Source organism: Ochlerotatus camptorhynchus, unplaced genomic scaffold (genome assembly GCF_037179485.1).
Source record: "Ochlerotatus camptorhynchus isolate MF236.1 unplaced genomic scaffold, CSIRO-AGI_Acam_v1.1 ptg000008l, whole genome shotgun sequence".
In the NCBI taxonomy this organism is placed as follows: domain Eukaryota; kingdom Metazoa; phylum Arthropoda; class Insecta; order Diptera; family Culicidae; genus Ochlerotatus; species Ochlerotatus camptorhynchus.
Window position 1 is genome coordinate 101,084 of NW_027040500.1, and position 22,726 is coordinate 123,809.

The window sequence follows — 22,726 nt, forward strand, 5'->3', positions numbered from 1 at the left end:
CCGTCATAAAGATGTTTTGTTAGCAGCAAAGCGTACATCTAATTGCCAGAGTGTTATTTTAAAGTATTTTCAACTCCTTATAAGACAACCTGCACATTTTCAGTTATATTAATTTATGAGATGTAATAAACAAGTGTTTTCAACTTTCTTTATAACAAACCTTCGAATACCTCATAAGAAACTGTCAATCACTGCGTGAAGAGACAGTCCGGCTCAATGGCGCCGTCAATGTTTACGTCAATCTGGAAAGTTCAGAATCTCTTCAAGAACTTTATAAATTCAACTAAGATTAATTTTTTATACGACAAGTTTTATAGTGGTATTAAAACAGTAAGATGCACGTTTAAATAACATTTAAAGATAAAAGCAAAAGAAAACTGTTTTGGAAAATGTTGAATCTAGGAAGTATGATAAAAAAATTTAACATCTATAAACCTCATATATAACGTGGGATGTTTTCTGCATCACTTATAATACATTTATATAACAAGCCGTTCTAAATATTTTTCAAAAAGATGTTTTATGTGTTACTTGGGATATTGTGGTGAAAAGTAAAGCTTATGCATATGGGTTTAAAAATCCATTTCAGTTAATTATTATAATTTGACTTATTTTCATTTATCATATGACGATCATATAAAAGTTACCAAATTATCAGCATTGCAAATGTATCAGATATTCATATAGAATTTACCTGACACATTTTCAATCATATCATTTTCATTGGATTATCTTATAGCGCAAATTTATTACACTTTCACATAACAGGAATATGTCATATTGGTTCAGTGTGGGCATAGAGTATGAGTACAGTCACTGCCACACAATTATTTTAAAACAAAAATGGTAATCGGATTAGAAAACTCTCGATTAACAACTGTGGTAGTGCATCTAGAACACTAAGTTGATTGAAAGCAAAATTTCACAAGGGACGTAATAAAGCCAATATAATAAGAAAGACGGTTTCAGTTAATTCATCCTAAAATCGGTTTCAAATACTTATAAGGTTCGGTGAACTGAATTGTTGTAAAGAAATTCATATTGATCCACTGTACAGCATTATAATTTAATGATTGAAAATAGTACACAACTGTGCTGCGTTTACTTGCTTTAACCGTATCCATAGTCCCATATGGCTGTCGAAGTTTCAAACTGCAACTCCCACGTAAATATTTTAAAAATTCTAGTATTGATAATTATTTTATGATGATAAAATGGAACAATTAAGTTTTCAAGTTTATTGGTAAACGAAACATATAACAATTCAAAAAATTTGAATTTTTTTTTGGACAATTGATTTGTATAATGCATCTGAGTTCGTACCATTCATACATAATATAAAATCTTGTGCAAATTGTTAGTGCACGTCGTTGTAATCTCAAAATTGACAAAAATCAATATCTGACTGATATGCGATTAAAGGTAGTTTATGTGTTTTTGCGTTTTAGATACAATAACTAGAGGTGTAGTTATAGAGGCATCAACACTGTACCAAAAATATATATTTCTAGATTCATCGAGCAGCTGAGAATTCAATAGAATAAGTCTGAAGAAGGATTCCATCTGCTTTGGAAAATGCCGCAAAAAATCACTTTCTTGAAAGATTTTATTTATTGTTATTTTTAATTATTGCAGCAACTAAATTTTTCCAGCACGAACTAAGACGAGTGCTGAAAAAATCGAGCTTTGCAATAAGTTGCATACATTTTTTTTTGCAATTTTGAACAATACCCTTTACATAAATTTAAATAGCAGGCGAGGAAAATGTTTTTTCTTTTCTTATAATGTTAAGCATTATTTGCTTCAAAATGCTGTATCTCAGGAAATTCGCAAATTACTCGAGGTCAATTTCAGGTGCCTCGGACACTTGACGCAATATGAACCATATTCGTGCTGTTTTCGTGGATAGTCCTGGGTAGACGACCACTACTTAGCACCAAACAAAACAAAAAACTACTATTTTTAATATTTTTGCCACGAAAAACGTAACTGAATTTGGATTACGAGAAGCGTAATCAAATTTTGCACGGAAAAGTGCAATCAAATTCGAGTTGCGAGAAACGAAGCCAAATTTTATTTTGAAAAGAACCATCTTGGATTACGAGAAATGAGATACATTGTCAGCATGTGAGATTTATAGACTAATGAAGATGTTCAGGACATTGTGCAAAACATATGCGTCATCGGTCGTCATTGAAAAGCAATGCAACTATGTTCTGTCAATCTAATTGAAACTTTTATTGGCCCTGTTGTCTTGTGAATTTTAGCTATAACGGCCTCTTTTCTGATTTTTATCTCTCAATCTATGGAATCTACACGAAAAATATGTATAAAACGAAATTTCTAGAACAGTATGAGGAACATTATGCCGTAGACTACACTACACAAGTTCGTAGAACAAATACTTTAAAATTCTTCACTTATTTAAGATATCTTCGAGCATGAAACTAAGTCAAACTTCAATAAAACCACTTTAAATAGTCAACCTTTGGTCACAAACTTGGTAGACAACACATTAAGCTTTGCTGTAACAGCAGTTTTTGTTGTTTCAGTCTCGAGATACAAATATTATAAGCCGTAAATTACCTTAAAAACATAAAATTAACTTGAAGCACCTCTAAATCATCACCGATTTTGCTGAAAATTTGCACAGAAGTTCAAATTAACAGGACAAACAGTAATCTCGGTTGACCCGTTGCATATGTATATGTAGAAGATTTTTTATAAAATAAATGATAATTCATAAAATATCTTATTGATTGTGCATTAGGGTGGGTGAACTTAACAACCCCTTGCACTGCTCTTTTAATCTGTATTGAGGTCCTCGACAACTATGCAACATTAGCGGTGCCGGTGGTGTAGTGGTAAGCGTGATTACCTCTCACCCCAGCAGGCCTGGGTTCAATCCCAGTCGGCGCCGCCGGATGTTCTGAGACATAACATCTTTGATAAAGCCGTTGGTCCCCGGTTCATGAGTTGATGGGTCGATAGGTAGGGTCCAGGTGTGGGAGCTGTCTTCCTGGCGTCGGTAGCAGTGGTGCTCAGCACGGAAAACAAGATCGACGGAAAACAAATCAAGAAAAGAACTATGCAACATTTGAATGGTTTTGGTTGTGCTCTGGGTTTGCAGCAAAATGTTAAATGTTGTATGGGAAAATGCAAGGGAAACGGAACAAAATCTTTAATTTACTTAAAATAAAACAGCAAAAAAGTTATCTTCCATTTAAATCCTCTTAATTAATTTTGGTATCCATGACAAATAATTATTTCGACTACAATGTGCAGCCTTCATGAAGACCGCAACAGGGTTTTTTTTTTATTATTATAGTCACTTTAACACTCTTGGTTCCACTAAGACGCCCACATTCATCAGGACTCTTGGGTCATTCGCGACTTGTCCGGGGGTGAGATTTGAACTCGTGACTTTGGCGTGAGAGGTATGGATGTTAAACACTACACCGGGGTCGCCCCCTACGCACCAGGGTTAATTGAATTTAAATCATACTTTTTCTTATGGAATTCCTACGTTATTTTGCCAACGTGTGTGTTGACCACTCGTCGCTTGGGAAAATGAAATGGTTAAAGGCGTATACGGAGAACAAATTCGTTAAGTTAAGATAGCAATCCTAATAGTTACTTTCACATGGAAAAATATTGTTGTTTGAAAGAAACCTATAGTTATTCGAACATGAATTTGACCGTCAACTCAATCATATCTACCTAATAGATTCAACTGTTCATCTTATACTCAATTCAACTATAACTTTGATGAATTATAACAACCGTCAAATGTAATTAATTTATTTAATTTGATTTCAAGTGATCATCATAAATCCACATACCTTTAACTTGTGATGCGTAGAATAGGCGATAAGATAGCTGGCTCTCACGCAGATGAACACGGTTCAAATCTAAGTTGAATCTTCTTGTTCACTTTTTTATGATTTTGCATTTGTGTTTTTGAGGTCGATAAAGAAGCAACACAAACTTCCATAATATGTCGATAATGAAGAGCAGTTTGTTTAATAAACATTGTAAAATTTTGCTTTCCTAACAATAGTTTTCTTGAATCAACTAAAGCATAGTTGTATTTTGAAGTTTGATGTTTGTTCATCTACTGAAAAACATAGTTGAGCTAACCGAGGAGCCAACTATGGACTTAAATTGTTGCCCTCTATATATAGTCAAATCAACTATAGTTTCGGGTTATCTCTAAAACAATTGAACAATATAGTTATTTTGACCGGAAAAATAATTGCGTCTGCTATAATTTGTTCTCCGTGTATAAGAGCTAAAACGCTGTACAGACTGGAGAGTTATAACATGTTATAACGGTTGTCAAATAATTGCAACACAGAAACAACAATCAAGATAGCGCTATAACATGTTATAACTCTGTAGTCTGAACGTACTATAACTCATGTTACCCGAAAATCAGTTATAAGACACGCTTATGAAATTTATATATTTTTTCATAAGTCTTCTTCTTCTTCTTCATTCCTTTATTTTAACGTCGGTCTCTGTTCCGCAATCTAGTGCCAATCACCGACGGACATCGATTGTCATCCATTGACGGTAATCGAATGTGCAGCAACCTGCGTAGGATATCGCACCCATTCAAACACACATTCCCTTCCGAAGGAAGACGTGACCAGAGATGTTTATGCCTTAGAAAAATCCCACCGACCTCGGCTGGGATTGAACCCACACCCATTGGGAGTGAGAATTAAAGCAGTCAAGTTTACCACAACACCGGCGCCGGCTTGTCATAAGTCGAGCCTTATGAAACTATTTGGTATATTTGCCTCAGTGTATACTTTTATACATGCATGATACTTTTGGAACGATCGCCCAATCCTACCAGCCGCATTAACCTTTCTGACGTTAATTACACGCACATTTGCGTAATTCCATTGTCAAGCGCGAAGTTTGTTATCTTCACCTTCACGCCAGCTAAAAATGTTGGTTTGTTATTGTTATCCTCACTTTCAAACCATCAATACACGCGCATATAGAATGGACTATTGACAGTGGCAGACAACATCAATGTTTTGTTTTTGGTTTGCGAGTGTCAGAATAGATTTTGTGAAACACACGAGTTTTTATGTGGTAAAAGGTTTGCTCTATGTAAATTTTTTTTAAGGTTTCTTAAATAATTTCAACTGCGATCGTCAAATCAGTGCCGTTTGGGATTTCAAGTAAGTTGATTAGTTCAAAATTGTGAATATTTTTGTATAGTGGGGATATCACTTGGTCCGAAAAAAGGTGAAGCTTCTGCTGGTGCAGTGTTTTTTCGTGTCGAAAGCGGAGTTGAAGCTGTTTCTGCAAACATGAGCAGAGCCGTTATTTGCGTTAGTTCTCGAGAAGAGACCAATCTTCTAGTACTTTTGTCTCAAACCGCTGTAAATCCTGCTCATGCACACTCATTCCTGAATTCACACAGCTACACACTATCGACCTCGTCCCGTAATGCCGTAAATCCCGTTCCTTACGGGACTGTAATCCGGTTGTAAAACAAAATTTAATAAAAAAAAAAATATGAATAGGTATTAGATACCAAATGCAGCACATTTAGTTTAGCTCATAGAGTTGTTTTATTCTGCTGCAGTGATCGTTGATCGACAGTGACAGTGGTGTCCGAGTGCAAATTATATTGATTCAACTTTTAAATTTTCTTGATGCCATTAGACTTTATAGACAAAAACTCATGTTTCGTCATCGTTTGTACCTGCTGAGCAAACAGGATCAAGTTTTCCATGAGCACACGGTTTTTAAAGTATCTCAAATTTGGGTAGAATCATGAATCCGATGAATGCTGTTCATTTGTCAACTTAACTTCCAACATAATTGGTCCATTTTTGGGTAGGTTGTCTGGGTAGTTTTAAAATAGCGTGTACTCAGTTTAGAAAAGTTTTAAGGTAATACGATCTTGCGTCCACAAATCATAAGGAACTTGCATTGCCACTTCGAGTTTTCTATAGAGTTAATCGGACACTTGCGATTTCAGGCATTACATTCAGGCATGCGTCGCTGCAACCATGGGGAAGCAGTTTTGCTGTAGTATGTTTTCCGTTAGCAGATAATTGTCCCCTGAAAAGTGCGAAGTGGCATCAGAGCCCAAGCTTCTGGATAGCATCACCTTGACAAAAACTATCCAACCGACAAATGGTTGAAAAAGCGTGAAAAAGCCACTATCTCCTCCATTAGGATACGCTTGTTCTCGAGTTTCTCATTCGATTCTTTGTGGGGCGATACAAATATCACGTCCATCAATTTTAGCCACTCCCTAGGACTCTGTCACATGGCGTCACAAATGATAACTCCTCCCTTTTTGTATGTCACAGTACCCAAAAAAAAACTTGTATAATTTTCTGAAATTATGCAAATTTAAAATTTAAATTATGTCTTTGGACAATTAATTTGAATGATCTTATTAATCCAAAATTTTCTCGTGGGTCGTCACATTATTGTAACATTGTATTGTATGATTGCTAAATTGAAAAAGTTTAATTTTCCACTTTATATTATGAAATGAGTTCAAAATTATTTAACTGACAGAACTCTGCAGGTAAATTATCAAAATTCCAAATCTAATCGACTACCTGTTAGAGCAGGAGTTCCTCAGGGTAGCATTCTTGAGCCTATATTGTATAACATTTAAACAGGAAGAAGGCTTCGTGTTATTTGCAGCAGACCGCAGAAAAGTTTATATATTTTCTGTTCTTATTTACAAAAATGGAAGATATCTCCCAACGCTTCCAAAACTCAACTTATAATATTTCCACATAAGCCTAGAGCTTCCTTTTTGAAACCTAGTAGTAGTCACATAGTCACTATGAACGGAGTTCCAATTTCCTGGTCAAACCAAGTGAAATATCTTGGATTAATACTTGACGAAAAATTAACTTTTAAAGATCACATTGAGGGCATTCAAGCCAAATGTAACAAATATATAAAATGTTTGTATCCAATAAACAGGAAATCCAAACTTTGCCTGACGAATAAACTTCTTATATTTAAACAAGTTTTTAGACCGGCCATGCTTTACGCTGTGCCAATATGGTCTAGTTGTTGCACTACCAGGAAAAAAGCACTTCAAAGGATTCAGAACAAAGTTCTGAAGATGATTTTGAAGTTGCCTCCTTGGTACAGCACTACCGAGGTACATAGAATTTCGAATGTTGGGACTTTAGAACAAATGTCCAACAAAATAATTAATAACTTCAGGCAAAAATCGTTGCAATCCTCAATTGCAACGATTAATTCCCTTTATACTTAGATAAGATTTAGTTTTAGTTTTTAGTTTTAAGATTTCAATTGTTATACTGACATGCAGGTTTAAAAAACCTGTTTAGAATACTGAATTTCCAAGGCAGGAACAATGTAAAAACACTTAGATATATATCATGACAATTAAGGCTGGTAAGTTACTGTAGTAACTGGAGCACCTAGGTTAAAATGAAATGTAATTTATTTTGAATTTGGAACAAATAAAGAGTTAAAAAAAGGTTATTTATAAAGCCCAACAATAAAAGTATGGATGTCTGCCAAAAGTGGTTCCAAGTGAACTGTCAAAATGCACTGCTTTGCTCGATTGCAACAACTATTTTCAGTTTTCTGGTTTCAGTCGTACTTTTACCGCTTTAGTTATTTGTCGTTCGAGGGTTCGTTCTTATTCTACAGTTGTACAGTACATCTAAATTATGACAATGGATGAAGGTGTATGAGTTTGATACTATGAGAACATCGCGTGAGTATTCATTAACTCTTTGAGCACATCACTGGAAATGAACTCTACATTTTTTACACTTATGTTGTAAGGGTGGGTGATCCTAGCCTGTGCGCCGCGCCGCCGCTGATGATTTTGAGTCGGCCTCGCTCTAAGCGCTCGTTAGCAGAAATTTTGAAAACGACCGCTTGATCTTCCCAAACCATCCCAAAAAGCAACAACACATTCCACCTCCTGCCAGATGATGATCAGGGCTCTGACTCAGAGGTTGGTGAGAGTAGTCATTTTGTCTTTAACAGCAACACGAGGAAGCAGTCCAAAACAAACGTCACCCAAAAACCTCGTAAGGCCTCTCGTACGGACTCTCAACCTACCTTGACAAATTTAAGAGGTAGCGGAAATGTAGCAAAACCCCCACCACCGGGATTTAAAGTTTGTAATTTTAACAAAGACTTTCCGCCACTTCCGGGATCATCTAAAACCCCAGATATCCCAGTTTTTCAGCCAGAAAAACAGCTGAATAACCAGCAAGAACATGATGCCATGTTCACGTTTTCTGGAATTGTGGAGAGTATCTTCAATATATTCAACGTCTCTGACTCAACTAGGAACATTATTAATTTAGTGCTTCCATTTGTGAAAACTCTTTTGAAGCAACTAGCTTCTAGGTGGTCCTTCCTTGCGTCGATCATATCCTTTGATGGATAATTTTCCGAATGAGGTCGGGGATATGATCTCTGTTCTTCAGTGGAACTGTAGAAGTCTTATACCGAAACTTGACACATTCAAATTTTTACTTCACAACTCACTTTGTGATGCATTTGCTCTTTGTGAAACATGGCTTTCTTCAGACACCGATCTCCGTTTCCACGATTTTAACATTATTCGCCTTGATCGAGCAGATTCGTATGGAGGGGTGCTTCTCGGGATTAATAAGCTCCATTCCTTTTATAGAATCGATCTGCCTTCCGTGACAGGCATTGAAGTTGTCGCATGTCAGGTAAATATTCGAGGTAAAAGCCTCAGTACACACTATTTTTTTATCGCTGGAAACCAGCAATATTTTGCTGGATTTTTCCGAGCTGAAAGTTCAGCAATCCATCCAGCAAAATATTTTTGCTGGACGACCAGCAATTTCGTTAAATGCCAAATTGACAGCACTTTACTGATTATCCAGCAAAACGGAAGATCAATCATTTTGCTGGAAGAGCAGCAAATTTGTTTTTTTTTTTTAAGAAAGAGGCATCTTATTGTTGGAATTAATATTTGATTACATTTCCATGTAACTGCACTTCTTAAAAAATCATGTCTTCAAGAAGCTATGATGGGCAATCCTGGGTGCGTTATTATTGTTGTTGTTTCTTTATTAAGGAAACACCTGGGTAAGTTTACGAATGAAGAAAGCTTTAAATTTCAGAGAAAAACGAAAGTTTTTTCACTTAATTCAGATTGCTAAGGTAGTTTAGTATACTTACTTCATGGCAAATGCTCTTTTTATATAATTTCCATGATATTTTGTAGGAGTTCAAGGAGTTGTTAGTCGAACATTTCTTGAACATAAAAATAATCATAAACCGTGAAGGAGAGAATGATGGATTTTGGCCTGATTTTGACGTTTAATGCAGTTTACTGGTACGTTCAGCAAAATATTTCATATTTCAGTTAAAGTTGGTTTTGCTGGACGCGATTCAGCGATTCAATTTGCTGGAACAGGATTTTAAAATTTGGTGTGTATATCTTCCTCCAAGAACTGCGATTTCTCGCCAAGGTTTCTCTGATATCTGCGTAGCTTTATCTGAGCCTCGGTTGATCTTATGAGATTTTAACTCCCACGGTACAGGCTGGGGGGAACTGTACGATGACAACCGCTCAACCCTGATATACAGGGCTGATAGCGGGTCACTTTTTAGTGACTTTGTCACTTTTTTTAAGGTGGTCACTTCAAAGTCTCTATTTTCGTCAAAAAGTCACTAAAGTCACTTTTTTTAAAAGCGAAGGAGGCGCTCAATAAAGAACGCAAAATATATTTCTTGAAAAAAAAAATTTCAACCATAAAATCTTTTTCAGTGCACCTATGTATAGCTCTGTTTAGGAATATCGGTCAATTCTTTTCGCTTTGACAGGTTAAATGTTGACTGAAGTTCACTTCTATTCGGGCCTACGAAATATGGCGCACAGGTTGACAGATCCTTATGGGGATTTTCTGTGGAGTGAATGAATACGAATGATTCACACAAGGAGTAAAGAGTTCTAGCATATGAAGATGAGTGAGATTAATGTTATTCTTACTCTTTCTGGCGAAAAATTCGCCCAAACATACCACCGAACAATGAGGTATCCGCTTTCTTTTATTCGTTAATAAAATAAAATTCCGCAGTGAAAACAACGACAAGAGAAATTTCATAAAACATAACCCCACCTAGTGCGTTTTTTTATTGTGCATTTCTCACCCAACTAAACTACTTTTTCGGTAGCTTTCCAAATGGCGGAAATGGTCGTAAAACTGCGCTTTTGCATTGCATCGGCTTGAGGTGTTCGGCGCACTTTTTCCTTGCCTCGTAAGGAATACGCTAAAGTGACAAGACGTCCCGGATTCGCCTTCCTGTCCCGCATTACCAAATGTCCTGCAAAACGTCCCACATTATCAAGTGTCCCGGAAATTGCCGCGTTCGAAATGTTGCTTTTGGTTTTTCGTTAGTGTATTTTTGGTTGTTTTCGATTCCATCATTTCTACGGGCTTCTTCAACGTAGTCCTAAATCCTGGTTTCGGTTTATTTAGAACTATAAAAAAACCACAACACCGGTGTTGTAAATTTTGTTTTATGCTAGATATATTGTGCATTATTTTGAACCTGGTATATGCTGGAAAATCCTTTGAAGTACTTGAAGGTACTATGACGTTTTGAGAACTTCTCTAAAATGCTGGGATATTCTTGTGAGATTTTTCGTATTCTCTACAATTCTGGGAGCTTCTTTTGATTTTAGCAGCTTTGGAGAAGCTTGGTGTTCTTATATTAAGTATTTGGACTAATTGAACTAGAACTTCAATCCGAAAAACAAAATTGATGTGCAAGGAAACTGAAGTTCTGGAAAATAATTTAAAGTTCTATGAACTTTTCCTGAATCCTCACATTTTCTAAAGGAGCATTCCTCTAGCGTAATTTTTTTTTAATAATTCAAGACCCGCTACCCCTTCGTCCTTAAAATCAATAAACTTCTCTGAAGCTCAAAGAGCTTTTTGAACTTCTGACATATTCTACCAAGTTCCTCAAACTTCCTTGATGTTCTGCGATATTTAATGAAAAACTATAACCCTCTCTTTAGTTAGTTTGGTCTATAAATATTTTGTTCTTTGGAATTCTTTGAGATTCAGGGAACTTTTTTATATGCTTTGAATATTATTGAAATTATAAAAAAATTCCAAAGGATTAAAAAAAAAGTTTAGACTTCTTCGAAATGCTGGCAGATTCTAAAAGTTGTTTAATTTTTTTAGAAGCTGGGAGAAATTCTCTCAATATATAAAGTTGTCTGAAATTCTTAAATTTTCTCTGATGTTCTAGGATCTTCTATGAAACTTTTAAGCTTCTTTAAAATTCTGTAAAATTCATTAGTTTTTAGGACTTCTCTGAAATTTGAGGAAAATCTTTAAAATTTTCAAAATTTACCTGAAGTTCTTTAAAACTTTCTGAAAACTTATGATCTTCTCTTAAGGCTTTGAGTTAAGATAACATGCTGGAGGATTCTCAATAAACCCTTCAAATTGCTCTTAACTTTTAAGATTTTTTTAAAACTATATATTGTTGAAATAAACTGACGCAAGGTTCTTAAATAATTTTGAAGTTCTCCCAATGATCTTCTCTGAACTTCATTAATATCTATGGAACTTCTTGAAGTGATGAGTACTTCTATAAAGTTCTTAGGGCTTCCCTCTAAAATTGTCGTGTACTGCATGTTTCGTTGAAGTGAATTACTGAAGTCTAAGAAATAAGAACATTTATAAAGCTATTAAATAATTTTAATAAATTAATTTCACATAATGAAGGATTATTCATCTTCTCAGTGAGAAAAATATAAGTGAGTTTATATAGTAATATAATTGGTTAAGCATAACTAAACTGTTTTGTTTTTTTGAGAAAAACTAATTGTTGCACCAAAATAAAATATCTTTAGAATACGGGGATGTTGTTGTACGGTAGCGACACCTACTTGAGTTAAGAGAAGAATCAGAAATATGTAAAAAAAAGTGAGTTGCACGAAAAGACCTGTTTTCGTTTCAATAGTTTGAGTCCATATTAATAGTTTTTATGTGTTTTTTAGGTGAAGTGGCTATGTTCAACCTTTTTCATGTATAAAATCAATGATTGCATGGAGCATTGTTGAATAACGAGGCGATTTGTGAATCGATGATTTTTGTGTGTTTAATTGTGTGTCCAAACTTCAATTTTTAGAAAATTATACAAAAACAAGGATATGGCTGAAATAGAGTTGGCTCAAGCCATGCTTGATGGTGTCGAGTCAGTGCGCAAAAAGCAAGCGTCGCAAAAACGAGCAGCTGACAGCATGGAGGAAATAGTCAACAAGAAGAAAGCAACTGTTATAACTAAGTACTTCGGAAATAAGTAGTACTAATTTCCCTATTTTGGATCCTCTATTAGCTGTCACTAGATTCATGTACTATTCATTGTTGATTTTAAACTGTTTATTAATAAGGTGAACGTTAACCTGATACTTTAACTAGTCAAATATATTGGTTCCATGCATCTGCATTCAAAGTTGAAGTCATCATTACGTTTTTGTGGACTACTCAGTGTTCGCTGAAGGATTGTTTACGTTCTGATGATGGATGATAACAAACTTTTACTGGAAAACAAGGAGAAATTCATACTAATCAAAGAATCTAATCTCGACACAGAAGCACAAGATAAGGTTGAATCACATTAAATTCAACCCAGAAATAGACATTCATTTTACATTTTTTTTGCAAAAAATGTTAATTAAAACAAGTGGTTCACTATGGGATGCTGAAAGCTTTATGCTCTAAACCCAGCAAACTAGGCAAGTCAAATGATCAACTCAGTTGAATTCAATTGACTTGAAAAGTTGAGCCTGGTTCAACTTTTTTCAATTCAAGTGAGTTGATCAATTCAGTTGAATGGCATGGTTTACACGTTCAATTCGCGTTCAAGTCAGTTGAATTCAACTGACTTGATCAATTGACTTGCCCTGTCTAAACCCAGCTTTAGGGTTTTAATTTGGAACATCTGACTATATGTTAGATTTTGCTGTGCTTCCGTAATTGGTAATTTTCCGTTTGATTTAATCAATATTTTTCATAAAATAGATACTGAAGAGTTGTGAAAGGAAATGGATTTTACCGGATAATCGCTCCAGTTTTTCTGACCAATTACAATAATACCAATAGTGCACTAAACGAAGCGGTTAAATTTAATAAGAGTAATGCATTAGGAGATGCCATTAGATAACGAATAGTATTGCGAACTCAAAGCTGACAAAAACTCATATGGGACTGATGTGCAGCCCTGTCTGTAAGAAAACTGACAACATATAAGTGCTTGTATACAATACCAACCGAGGGTCACAGTCTCGCCATTCAATACTCAAAGCTTGAGGGTATTTGTTCAAATGAAATACTATATGGATGCGCATGAAAGCTAGTAGAATTGCCAGTCTTCTTGGTACGTTGTCCATCGAACAGCTGAAATTTAGATGTGTTTTCCTGCAGATGAAGACGGATTATATAGGTTGTTGTATTATAAAACACGCAAAAAACCATACAATAGCGATTATTTTTATTAACGATAATTATAATGAATTTTCATAGCATAATATTTAAAATGTAACACATTTTGGGCAACAATTATGAATTGGAACAGGTTTACTGAAAAAAGGATTTATCTTGAAAATTGAACAAAATGAAAGAGTAGCCAGCAGCAGGCTAGTGTAAAAATCAATCACTCATGTCTGTTTACAACAGATACCGATCATACAAGAACAAATACTACTAATATTGACAAAATGCTTAAAATCTTCTTATACATTTTTAAATTCGAGCTCAATAAGTTCTACTTGGGTCTCCTTTTTTGGTCACTTTTTGTGCCTTAAAAGTCACTTAATGGTCACTTTTTTACTCATTTTAGTCACTTAATGGTCCCTTTTTTACTCATTTTAGTCACTAAAATCACTATTTTTGGATATATTTGGTGCTATCAGCCCTGGATATACGACCTTTGCGATAACTTCAATATGACAATTCTAAACACTGGGGAAGTAACACGAGTGGCCAAACCTCCAGCAAGAGAAAGCAGATTAGACCTCTCCCTCAGTTCGAGTTCACTATCGTTGGATTGCTCGTGGAAAGTAATTCAAGATCCCTACGGTAGTGACCACTTGCCAATCAAAATTTCTATTACCAATGGTTCATCTTCCACTCGCTCGGTTGACATCGCGTACGACCTCACGAAAAACATCGACTGGCAAAAATTTGCGTCCGCGGTTCTCGGTGGTACTGATTCGGTTGAGATACTCCCTCCGCTGGATGAGTACTCCTTTTTATCGCGACTTATCGTTGACTGTGCTCTTCAAGCACAGACGAAACGCGGTCCGGGTGTTTTCGTTCGCAAACGACCTCTCACTCCATGGTGGGATAAGGATTGCACCGACGCGAACAGCGAGAAGTCCACCGCGTTTAAACGCTTCCGCAAACACGGTAAGGTCGAGGATTTCGAGCGGTACACCGACCTCAAGAAAACTTTTAAGGGCTTGATTAAAGCCAAAAAACGCGGTTACTGGCGTCGGTTCGTCGATGGTTTGTCGCGAGAGACTTCCATGAGAACACTCTGGAATGTCGGCAGGAGAATGCGAAACGCGTCATCACCGATTAACGAAGACAAGGAGTACTCGGACAGTTGGATATTCAGCTTCGCGCGGAAAGTTTGCCCGGATTCGGTGTCGGTTCATTCGTGATCGTCCGTCGGGTAGTAACGAAATAGATTCCCCGTTTTCGATGGTGGAATTCTCACTTGCTCTCCTCTCATGTAACAACTCAGCTCCAGGACTGGATAGAATCAAGTTCAACTTGCTTAAGAATCTCCCAGACGTCGCGAAGAGACGTTTGTTGAACTTATTCAATCAATTTCTGGAGCACAACATTGTTCCGGATGACTGGAGGCAAGTAAGAGTTATCGCCATTCGAAAACCCGGTAAACCCGCGTCGGATTATAACTCGTACCGTCCCATCGCGATGCTGTCCTGTATACGGAAATTGTTGGAGAAAATGATTCTTTTTCGTCTAGACAAATGGGTCGAGTCGAATGGTTTACTTTCAGATACGCAATTTGGATTTCGGAGAGGCAAAGGAACGAGCGACTGTCTTGCGTTGCTTTCAACTGAAATTCAACTGGCCTATGCGCAAAAACAACAAATGGGTTCAGTTTTCTTGGACATTAAGGGGGCTTTTGATTCTGTTTGTATCGATGTCCTTTCGGATAAACTCCACGATAGTGGGCTTTCACCAATTATGAACAACTATTTGAGCAACTTGTTGTCTGAGAAATATATGAGCTTTTCTCATGGAAACTCGACAACTTCACGAATTAGTTACATGGGTCTCCCCCAGGGCTAATGTTTAAGCCCCCTTCTTTATAATTTTTATGTAAAAGACATTGATGGTCGTCTTGATGAAAATTGCTCGCTAAGGCAGCTTGCAGATGACGGCGTTGTGTCCGTTATAGGACCAAGTGCACTTGATCTGCAAGGACCATTGCAAGATACCTTAGACAATTTGTCTACTTGGGCTATGAAGCTGGGTATCGAATTCTCTCCGGAGAAAACTGAGTTGGTTGTTTTTTCTAGGAAGCATCATCCTGCACAGTTACAGCTTCAACTAAAGGGTAGAACAATCACTCAAAGTATATCTTTCAAGTATTTAGGTGTCTGGTTCGATTCCAAATGCACATGGGGAAAACATATTGCGTATCTGAAACAAAAATGCCAGCAAAGAATTAATTTTCTTCGTACAATTACTGGAACTTGGTGGGGAGCACTCCCGGAAGATCTGATCAGGTTGTATCGAACAACCATCATGTCGGTCCTAGAGTACGGTAGCTTCTGCTTTCAATCCGCGGCAAAAACACACATCCTGAAGCTACAACGGGTTCAATACCGTTGCCTCCGAATCGCGCTTGGCTGTATGCACTCGACGCATACGATGAGCCTCGAAGTACTCGCGGGTGTTCTCCCACTGACAGATCGTTTCGCGGAACTGTCCTTCCGGTTTCTTATCCGTTGTGAAGTAATGAACCCATTGATAATTGAAAACTTTGAGAAGCTGCTCGACCGAAATCCTCATACAAGATTCATGAGTTTGTACTATGAGTACATGACGCTGGAGGTTGGCCCTTCTTCATTAATCTCCAATCGTGATTGCTTTCAAGCCTTCTATAGTTCCTCTGTAAATTTTGATCTGACCATGATGCAAGAAATCCATGGAATACCAGATCACCATCGGTCGATGGTTGTTCCCTCAATTTTTGCAATCAAGTATCACCATGTAAGTAACGATAAAAGATTTTTCACAGATGGGTCAACCATAAATGCTTCCACTGGATTTGGTGTATTTAATCAATTTCATAGCGCCTCTTATAAACTGCAGAAACCATGCTCAGTATACGTTGCGGAACTCGCAGCTATATTTTACGCAGTAGAGCGAATTTCCTCACTACCTTCTGACCATTATTTCATTTTTACGGATAGTCTTAGCTCATTGGAGGCTATTCGTTCAATGAGGCCGATGACGCACTCCTCGTATTTCCCGCCTGAAATACGATCTAAACTGAGTGCTTTATCTAACTGCTCCTATACTATCACCTTAGCTTGGGTCCCATCTCATTGCTCAATTCCGGGTAATGAGAAAGCGGACTCGTTGGCTAAGATGGGCGCTATGGAAGGCGATATTTTTGAGCGACAAATCGCCTTCAACGAATTTTTCTCCATTGCTCGTCAGCAAGTCCTCATCAGTTGGCAACACAAATGGAATGATGGTGAATTGGGTAGATGGTTACATTCTATTCTCCCACAGGTGTCGAACAAACCATGGTTCAAAGGGTTGGACATGAGCCGCGACTTTATACGCGTTATATCAAGGCTTATGTCCAATCACTGCTCGTTAGACTCGCACTTCTATCGAATTGGGCTCTCAGGCAGCAATTTATGTGCGTGTGGCAGTGGTTATCACGATATCGAGCATGTTGTTTGGTCGTGTACCCTACACCGTGTTGCCAGATCTGAGTTATCCACATCCCTCAGGGCCCGAGGAAAACAACCCGCGATACCCGTTAGAGATGTCTTGGCGAGCCGAGATCTCGACTATTTGAATTTAATTTATGTGTTTTTAAAACGGATAGATCTGAGGATTTAGTAGTTAGTGTCATCTTGTGTTCTCCCAAGTTGTTAGCTGCCCATCGGTGTACCCCCATGTTTGTCTTTTTCATCAGAGTGTCGCTTAGTTCGAGATCAAGAGCATTTAACGGCACCGGTGGTGTAGTGGTAAGCGTGATTACCCTCACCCCAGCAGGCCTGGGTTCAATCCCAGTCGGCGCCGCCGGGATGTTCTGAGGCATAACATCTCTGATCACGCCTTCCTTCGGATGGGAAGTAAAGCCGTTCGTCCCCGGTTCATGAGTTGATGGGTCGATAGGTACACGGACAGAAAATTGTTTGCATTGAACCAAACAAAACTTTAGTTGTATTTAAACAAACAATTCCGGTTGAAATTATATTGCATTTTATTGTTTCAATAAAACTTATTCATATAAATTCAAAATAGGATTCTTTTTGTTTTAATAAGCCACTTTTCAACTGCAACTATTGTAAAAATAAAAATATTCTATTATTAATTCAACAATAGTTCATTTTAATTTAGCATTTATTTGCTGTGTCCATGAGTGCAAAAATAACTACCAACCATTCCCTCGTTTTCACCCGGACAAAAATGTAAACAATAACAAAACTTGTGAATTTCGGGAAATAAGTGCAAAATTTCCGAAAATCTTGAGACTTGAGGTAAGTAAGTATGCTGCAGTTCGAGCTGTAGTTGCTAAATATAATCAATTTTCTGTTTTTTTCCTTGATTTTTTTCCGTCGATCTTGTTTTCCGTACTGAGTACCAATGCTCCCGACGCCAGGAAGGCAGATCCCACACCTGGACCCTACATATCGACCCATCAACTAATTAACTGGGGACCAACGGCTTTACTTCCCTTTCGAAGGATGATCAGTGAAAAAGAAAACAAAACAAAAAAAATTGGCCATATTATTTCCGGAGTGATTTGAGATTTGGGCGTAATTGCATTTGTAAACAAACACGTCAATCACCGATTTCTCGCGAATAAAAGCTCAATCTCGAAAAGTAATAACACTATGAGGTAGAGGAATGATTCCTCTATCATTTGGTATAGTTTGTTTGTGAGATTGAGCTTTTATTCAAGAGAAATCAGTAATTCAGTGTCAACATTTCAAAGGGGCGTAATTGCTTTTGTAAACAATGGCTTTAGCCATCGATTTCTCGCAAATTAAAGCTCACCCCTCCAAATTAAAAATTCCAGCTGGTAGAGGATACATTAATCTACCTGTTGAAGTCATTGACTTTCACGTGTGAGCTTTTATTCGCGAGAAATCGACGGTTAAAGCCATTGTTTACAAAAGCAATTACGCCCCTTTGAAATGTTGACACTGAATTGACGTTTTTGTTTTCAAAAGCAATTACGCCCAAATCTCAAATCACTTCGGATTTTTGAATCAATAAACATATTTTTATTTCTACTGCGTGAATTGTCAGACTTCATATAATAAATATGATTGAATCAACAAGAAATCTCTTTTAAAAACAAACATATTTTTGTTGTTGAACCAGCTACCACATTTGACAGCTTACGTCAAAACCATTAAAGCTCTTGTAAATTCGAAAAGATTTTCTTTTTGATTTAACAATCCATGGGTTTTGAGGAACAACAATACTGGATTGTTGAAACAATAATGATTTCTTTTTGCAGCCAAAACAAAATGAAATTCTTATTGATTTTACGTCAAATATTATTACGTTTAAAATATTTTTTCCTGCGTGTAGGGTCCAGGTGTGGGAGCTGCCTTCCTGGCACGTCGGTAGCATTGGTGCTCAGCACGGAAAACAAGATCGACGGAAAAAAACAAACCAAAAGGACCAAAAGGAGATCAAGAGCACATTGCTCTCCAAACCTTGTGTTCATAATCCCTACCCTGCCATCCATTTGTTACAATTTGTCACCCCTAACCTCGAGATAGCCGCGAGTAATCGGCCCCCGCTTTACTAACGTTAGTTTTAAGTAATTTTGTAATCTAATCAATGAATATTGGCTCCGCAAAGCTATAGCAAATGAGCCTAGAAAAATAAACGCATAATAAAAAAAAATGAGCTTCGAATGAGGAAGGTGCTCTTCAAATAATGGTCATGGGAGAATTCGTTTACACAGAATTGATTGAATGGTTGTATTGGTTCATCATAAATCGAATTATATGAAAATTTACAGCACTGGTGCTGTGTAATAGCATCGACAGGCATTTTGCGCCATTGGTACTCTGATTGCTAATAAAGTATGAGCTTGATAATCATTTTTTAGATTGTTCGCCTCTCTCCCGAACGAACTAAGAGCCCTTCATTGAATACTGAACATCTCAAAGAAAAATCTGTCAGCTCATAGCATAATGGCACTTTAGAAAGCGCACACAGCACTTCCAAGTAATTTGTCTAGATTATACCATCATCGTTCAATAGGTAAGCAAGTGCATGTCACTAATGTCGTATAAGCACCGAAAGATTCTCTTAACAACATGAGATGTCAGTAGATGATAGTCCTGGCAGCATGCTTCACGATAGATAATTAAATACAACTTGTATATGGGAACTTGTTGCCGCGTGGGTGTACGAATATGTTTGATGGTTGTGACGCGTAAGTTTTCTTAAAAGTTTTTCTTCGAAAACTATTATGTTTCCATAATGCAACCGGTCCGTGGAGGCATTATATTTGACGTAGGTAAGGAAATATGAAATTCAATGTTTATTTAAAAAATCAGCACTATGATTTTTTTTATAAATTTTGCGTGCTACCATTTGAAATATCTAAGAAGAGGGGAAACATACGAGACGAGGAAAACATTACTTTTTATATCGTAGGTACGTCGTGTGCCCAATAATGATGCACTAATTATCCAATGTTCCTAATTTGCCGGAGAATGTTTCTTGTTTGACGGACTATAAAAATGTAATAAATTCAATTTATAATGATGGATTGTTGAAGATTTCATTAAATTCGTGGTGGGTATACAACATTATAATATATTATTTATGAGTTTAATCTTTCCGAATAACATTAGACCATGTCCTAGACATAGATTTATCAATCAAGCATAGCAATGTTAAACTTGCATTCTGGTTCTTCGAGAATATGTCCGTTTGCATTGTTCATGAAAGAACTGTTTAATCAAAACAGTTATTTATATTGACTCTTCAAAATGTTCATGTGTTCAGCTGTGCGAAGAAATAAATCAACTTTTAAGAATTGGAACTTGATAACCAACGGTTCCCATATAGCTTATCTAGTAGCTAAACGATTTTCAGGTGATTTTCCTTCCTGTCAGAAACAATATTTTAGACTGAAAACAATTAGGAACACTATACCCTCCCAGGCATGGACAATCATTTACATTCATTTCATGCATTCATTTACATTCATTTGCCTCTAACTTTTTTCATCAACAGCATTCCACAAAATGATGTATGAAGCTTTAGTAGGTTTTGTTATTAGCTTTTACCTGTAACTCAAATCTGTATCTCTTATGCATCACGAATTAGAGTGGGCAGAACTCGTTACTGTTTTTCAGTGAATGTAAAATACATTTACTGAAAAACAGTGGTGGATTCTGTTTGCTCTGGTTCGTCATGCATAAGAGATACGGATTTGAGTTCTTAACAAAAGTTGTAGCTAATAACAAAATCTACAAAAGATCTGTACATCATTTTGCGGAATTCTTTTGATGAAAAAAGTTAGGGGCAAATGAATGTAAATGAATGCACGAAATTAATGCAAATGATTTTCCATGCCTGTACCCTCCCCTTGGCTAGTTTTTGCACCTTGCTGTTGGTGGGCGGGCTTAATTTCATGCTTTATAGTGGAGTGTTGGAGACGGTAGGTTTAAGGCTGGTGTTGCTGGCTCATGCCGCGGTAGAATGGCGCCATGGGCAGGCAATGGGAATTACTAGGCTTCCCCTCTCTGATAAACCACTGCATGAGAGAACCTAAGATCTAGTCTAGCAGTGATAGTATCACACTTGTTGCTCCTTTGATTGAGAGCCGCGTCATAGTACGCTTACGTATAGGCACTGACGTTGGGTGTGATACTGGCGGGTTTTGCCGCAAATCACTCTTATTTTATTTATTTTTACGCAGATAGATTTATTTGGGTTTGCAAGGGAATTATACTATTGAAATATTTCAGAAAGCGCCCATCGGTGCTTCTTCTATTTGCGTGACAAGCTTTCATTGTTGTTTTCATTGAAGTATTACTCAGGAAACAATGTTAAACATCAATTTTGGACATGGTATTGTAACTAATCTTATATGTGCTTCATTTTGATTTGGAATAAGTGTTTGAACTATGGCTCGGGATTTCCACTGTGGTGTGCTTCTATTGTGACATACCCATACGTATCTTTGTGGTGCGACATAGTGGAAGCGTGTGAGCATAGTTGGAGCATATACCCTATATAATTAAAAAATCAGCTAGGAAACTAACTTCAAAATGAAGCATTTTAGTCACATGAAGGTGTTACCTGTATCTCTGATCACGCCTTCCTTCGGATGGGAAGTAAAGCCGTTGGTCCCCGGTTCATGAGTTGATGGGTCGATAGGTAGGGTCCAGGTGTGGGAGCTGCCTTCCTGGCACGTCGGTAGCATTGGTGCTCAGCACGGAAAACAAGATCGACGGAAAAAACAAACCAAAGAAAAAAAAAAAGAAGGTGTTACCTGGATCGAACTAAGATATAATACATAGGTATAGGTAAAAATCAAAAGTACTTGAAACACGTTTAATTTTAGATTACAAGCACAAGTGCAGGTACTTAATAAAGCATGGGTTATGATTGATTAGGTGAATTAGAACTTTTAATAATTTATTAAATTAGACTAATGAGATATCATAATCATCAAATGAACTTAAATAAGAAACTTCAGAAAGTCTAATGACATTAAGTAGATTAACAAAAGAATTAGGTTGCGGGGGTCCGCTTAGGGAGGCAACTAACCTTTAAAGTTGTAGAATAAATCTTCCTATTTAGTCTTGAACTTCAATAAGAAAACGCAAGCAGACCAATAGCATTAAGCAGATTAACAAGGAGAGGACTAGTTTAGGAAATAAGTAAAAGTAGAGGTATGTGACAATTAATAACTTTTAAACTTTTGGAGGTATTGTATCCCCCTGAGTTTGTTGTACTCGATTACTATATTATTCTCTCAATACGTGAAATCTCTTATATATGCGGTTAAAGCATTTGAGTTAACTTATTTCTTAGTGTTCAAGTACTTACATTTGTAAACAGCAGTCAATGTTAATCTATCTAAACCCTACGTAAAATTGATCTTTCCTTATGTGGTATTGATGCATGTTTAACTTTTCGCGGCTGTCGGAATCAACGCGCCTACGTCTACGGAGCTTACGCAGGAGTGATTCGCAATGCGGTAGAGCTTGTCAAACGCTTTTGAGCTTATGTAAAGGGTGATACGGTCAAAATTTGGTCAATATCAACTTGACGTATTTCTTTCAATTTTGCATTTAAAAAACCTGAACACCCCTCATTTTGAAGGTGTGTGTGTGTAGAATGTTGCTCCTATTTTGATTTTGGAATTCATTCTTCAGTTGTCAAAATGCCGTCCAAGCAAGAAGAGCAGC

At 36.9% G+C, this 22,726-nt stretch overlaps 1 protein-coding gene across 1 annotated transcript in view; it reads left to right on the plus strand.

Annotated features, from left to right (window-relative positions):
• The first annotated feature begins 5,154 nt into the window (after positions 1–5,154).
• LOC135698851 (G-protein coupled receptor dmsr-1) overlaps positions 5,155–22,726 on the plus strand; it is a 93,447-nt gene continuing 75,875 nt past the window's right edge. The window contains exon 1 of the mRNA XM_065219001.1: positions 5,155–5,198. The gene's annotated coding sequence lies outside the window, so the exon portion shown is untranslated. The remainder of the gene's footprint in view (positions 5,199–22,726) is intronic.